Consider the following 4,876-nt stretch of genomic DNA (forward strand, 5'->3'; position numbering starts at 1 on the left):
CGCTGCCGGGGCGGGGGGCTCCCGGCGGAAACAGCGGCTCCGGCCTCCACCGGCAACCGCAAACGCTGGAGCCTCGCGCATCTTTTTCCGAGACGTGGTGGATCGGGCACCAGGCAACCAGCGACTGTCGCCTGGCCAAGGAGGGCTGGGACGGATCCCAGGGAGCCTGTTCGCCTCTCTTCTCTTTGCTGTCCTGTAGCCAGGAGCAGCTCCACAGCCCCGGCATGGACGGGTCAGACGCTACAGCCCCTGTAGACTCGGAGAAAGGGCTGGATGGAGTAGCTCTGAGGGAGGTTTTAAACACCCGAGGAAGGGAAACTATTGTCAGTGACACCAATGCAAATTGAGAGCTGTGCCACCGAGCCTTCCCCGTCTTTCGTAGGATCATGGCAGAGGCCAGGCTGGAAGGGACTTGCAGGCCGTCTAGTCCAACCCCTGCCGGAGGCAGGTTCACCTTTATCACCGTGCGGCTGAGACGAGGATCTCGCCCAGGGCCCGGCTGACGGCAGCCCACGCTGCGGGGACGTGGAATCCGCCCTTTTGCCTTCAAAGCCCAACTTGGCTCCAACAGAGCTGAAAGCCCCCAGCTGGCTGTGCTGGGTGAGACACGGTTGGTCCCAGCTGCTGCCTGACCTCTTCTGTTCTTGTAAGCGGTCTAGTCGGGCTCCATCACCCTCCACCGCAGGCATGGAAGAACTCCACACACACAACCCGCCCAAATGGAACAATTTTGGCTCCTAACCTGTGGCCAATTCACTCTCTTAACCTTCTCTTTTACATAGATTAGTCTCTTGCTGCGGTGGGTTTTCCAGATGCTCAGTCATTATTACCATCCTAAGGCAGGGCACCGCAATCGGACATAACAGTCCTGCCAAGCTTTTTCCAAAAATCAAACTATTCCCTGAAAATAACCACGGGCAGTTTCAGCAGATGGGCTCACTTCCTGGAAGAGTGTGAAGATCCAGGGCCCAAATCAATGGAGCTGCACTGGAATAACTAAGAAACAGACCAGTGACCTTCACTCAGGGTGCAATGTGAGCCTTACAGGGGTGCCCCAACCTATTAGCACCAGTAGCTGCACTGATATCTACATATGATTAACCCAGAGGTATCAAAAAGGTATCTAGAGTGCCCAAACCGTGCTGCCAAGTCATGGGCTTTCTGAGCTCTTTCCACCAGAAGAATTGCTCTGGTGTGTTTCTATCAGCAGATACTGAGTAAAAAGCTAAGAGCTGGCCTTTCCCAAGGGAGGCCTGGAGGCTAACAAGACAAGGCTAACTTGACTCTCAACAGGTCCAGAAGCACTAAGACTGAAAGGCACTATCTAGCTAGCTATTTTTCAGATTAGAAATCGCGGTCCTTCACTCAGCTGAGAAGATCAGTACATGCAAGGTTAAGTTCTGAACTCAGCTACGCTGGAGGAATTCTGTTGCAGACAAAGCTGTGGCTCAAGTGATGCTGGAATTGGGCCCCTTGCCTCCAGTCCCTGCAAGTGGCTGAGGTACGGGTCTTTTCTAGAAGCCCTTGATGCTGGTGGCAATTGCTGTACCAAGGCAGCCTGCCATGGAACAGCTCTGCCTTGCAGAGGAGGTGAAAGACTAGTATCGTGTGTGCACCGAAGAGCGTTTGTACAAAAAACCACTAGCAGGGACTGGCGGCAAGGGGACAGCAGGCAGATGGTGGCTTTAGCTTATGCTTTGCTTCTGTTAGTTACCTCCTCCGTGACATGGGGCCTCACTGATCTAACCAGACCAGTAATGGTAGCTGGAAAGCAACAAGAATCAGGACAGCCTCTGCAGAGAGGAGAGAGCCATGCTCCCAGGGCCTTGGGTTGGCACTTACTGACTTTTCAGCACAGACTCCTATTTAAGCACATCAAGACCTTGGAGAATCCAGGCCTAAGTGACATGCCCAGGGCAGCAGCAGAGTGGAGGACAGCACTCAGATATCCCAGACATGCGGAGTACCATGATATTATCCAAGGGGTGCTGCTTCCTCACCTGGCACGAGAGGGTGGTGGCCAGTGGAGGAGGTTGCTCTCCATCCCTGGCAGTCTGACCGCTCTGAATACTTGTCCTCACATAATTTCCCTTCTCCCCATGAATATTCCTGGTGGTCCTTCAAGCTGAGACAACTCCTTCCCAGGGACTGGTGAAACCCAAGGGCCCTGTGGACAGAAGCAGAGCTGAGGGCTGGCTGGCGAGTGGCTAGCAAGTTGCTGGGCCCTTCAAAGCTGAGGGTCCTGGTCTAAGACCCTTTATGAGAGAATAATGAAGTCTTCACCCTGTCAGGGAGTATATCCCCCCAACCCCCTTCCACACTGTTCCTTCACCCCACGGCTAATCTGGTCAGAATAAAGGATCAAAAGGAGAAACAATTAGCAAATGGAAGAATTTAATGATGCTAATTAACATGTATTAAGTGTAGCCTCTGCCTCTGCACCAGCTGCTTTGGCAGGCAAGCTGGGGCCCGGGAAGCGCCGGCCCGTCCCTGGCGCACAGAGCGAGGAAGCAGGACATCTGGTGCCTTCCTCCCCCAATAGCCGCTCACAAAAGGCAGGTTCACAGGAGCCTCTGTTTCACTTCCCACCGTTAGTTGGGTTCACCCCTAATTAGCTCTGTCTCTGCGGGAGCCCCCTGGGACCTCATTAGGCATTTCAATTAATGCATAGCCTGAGCGGCAGAGGGAAAGGAGTGTTGTGGGGGGGGAGCGGGGGTGGTCGGGGGGGGAGGCTAGATCAAGTTGGCTGCCACGAGCCAGCAGAAAAGAGGTGATAGAAGAACCCCTGCTCTGAAGGCAGAGAAGACAAGCGAGATCCTAGCTACTCCCAGTGTCAGCTGGGCTGACCAGCTCTCTGCCGCCTTCTGCCCTTCCACAAGGTCCTTTCCAGAGCGGACGTGGGAACTTTACTGAGCCAAGGTCTGGGTTTGGCAGCCAACGACCCCAAGAGCCTGGGGATATCACCCCAAGCCAAGCCGACCTGCTCTCCAGCCACTAATGCTAAGGGCTTCCCATGAGGGCCATGGGCAGAGACAGGGAAGAGCATGTGTGCACATGTGCAGTGTGTGTGTCTGCACATGTGCCCTCAGAAGCTGTTTTTAGATGGCAATGACCTCGTGCAGTCCTTCCCATTCCCCATCACTCTGGCACCCTGTCCTCCCACCACCATGACCACTCCGTGCTACTCTCAGGAGGCAGCTACAGCCTTGGCTTACACAGGTACCGAATACCAGAGCCAGCTCTAATGCTTTGTTAGGATCTTTTTGGAGTGTGGAAATGAGAAGGCAGAGCCAGCACCAGGTGACCAGACTGTGCTGACCTAAGACAGTCAGGTCACCAATTTCACTTGGGTGGCAAAAGGTAAGGCCCTACCTCTGTTGGTGAACTTGCTTTAGCAGTGCTGAGTGCCATCAATTCCCAGTGGGAGCAGCAGATACTCAACATCTTTGAAACAGCCTCTTTCTTCAAGGTTTGGGGGTGTACCTGAGGCTGCATCTCAGGCTGGGCTGGGGTCTCCACCTCAGAGACCCCATGTCTGTTCCAGGAGTTCTCTGCAGAGGGTCCGTCTAGCTGGGCAGCTGCTTGTCCCCCTGTTGGGCCACACTCCATCCTGGGCATCGAAGGGGACAAGAAATCCTGTTCTCAAGCTGTCTCTCTGGAGCCTCTGCACGGTTATTGTGCCAGCCCTTGAATGCTTTGTCTCCTTGAAAAATGAGACATGATTCAGTTTAGCTTTGCAGCTCAGTAGACTGCCTGCAGGGCTGTGAGAAGAGCATGTTCCTAGACAAAAATAGCACAATTAGACCCAGAGAGTTTAACCAAAGCCAGGTGCTTACCAGACACCTGCCTTCCCTCTCCTGCAATGCCGGCAGAACAGACACACAGCAGGGGCAGGGTGGAGACACCCAGCTCCTGGGGAGACAAGCTACTTCCCAGACTGCCAGGGAATGCCCACTCGATGACTGGGTGTCCTCCCAGCCCCCAGCTCTGCAAGAAACCCCCTCTACTGATCCCTCTGCAAGAAGACAAGGTGCCACTGACTCTCTTCCGAAAAGATCTGGGCAGGATTTGGAGAAGTCAAGGGAAGTGACCTGCATGTGTCATTCAGAGCCCCTGTGCGGAGCCTCTTTGGAGTCAGTGGTAGCATGTCTTTGCTGTCACATATGTGGGTGCTGGGCTGTGCAGAGGTTTGTACACCTTAATGTGTTCTTAGTCGGAAATGCTGCTGCAGCCTTTCCTGGGAACCATTGCTCAGGTCTCTCTGGCCAGAGTCTCCTTCCTGCTTGGACAAGTTTTCCAACAATGCATCAGACAAGGTTGGAAGAAGTGTAGACTATAGGGGAAGAAGTGTAGACCACAGTCTTGATGCCCGGTGGGAAATCTAGGACATCTGGCCTGCGGAGAAAATACTCCCATGCTATTCCCCCATGCGGCATAATAGCCCTTGCACCTCACACAACATTTTGGATATTCGGTTTTCTGCAGGAAAGCCCACATTTGTGGGGGGAAAGGGGAACACATGCAAAAAATCAGTCTTGGGCTGAAAACAAAAGCAAACTTTTGATCTGGGGGGCAAACTTTCAATCAGCTCCAATGCACGAAGGACTCTCAGACCCTGCCAGCATAAGCGTATTCCTTTGTGAATGGAGCAGTCCCACCATGGAGCAGGCTCCTGCTCTCTTTGCCAGCAGCGCGACGGGAAGCAGAGGGGAGCACCCCGGGCAGTAGCGACTGTTGGATCGGGTGGGCCAGTTGCCTCTCTGGTAGTGGGATATAATCCACGTCTAGCTCTGCTCAGGAGCGCGGCAAAGCATCGCAACAGATGTTCCTTTTCTGTATGGGAAAATGCCGAGTAAAACAAAGAAATCCTCTCCTG

The sequence above is a fragment of the Alligator sinensis genome, unplaced genomic scaffold (assembly GCF_000455745.1).
Source record: "Alligator sinensis unplaced genomic scaffold, ASM45574v1 scaffold453_1, whole genome shotgun sequence".
Lineage (NCBI taxonomy): Eukaryota > Metazoa > Chordata > Crocodylia > Alligatoridae > Alligator > Alligator sinensis.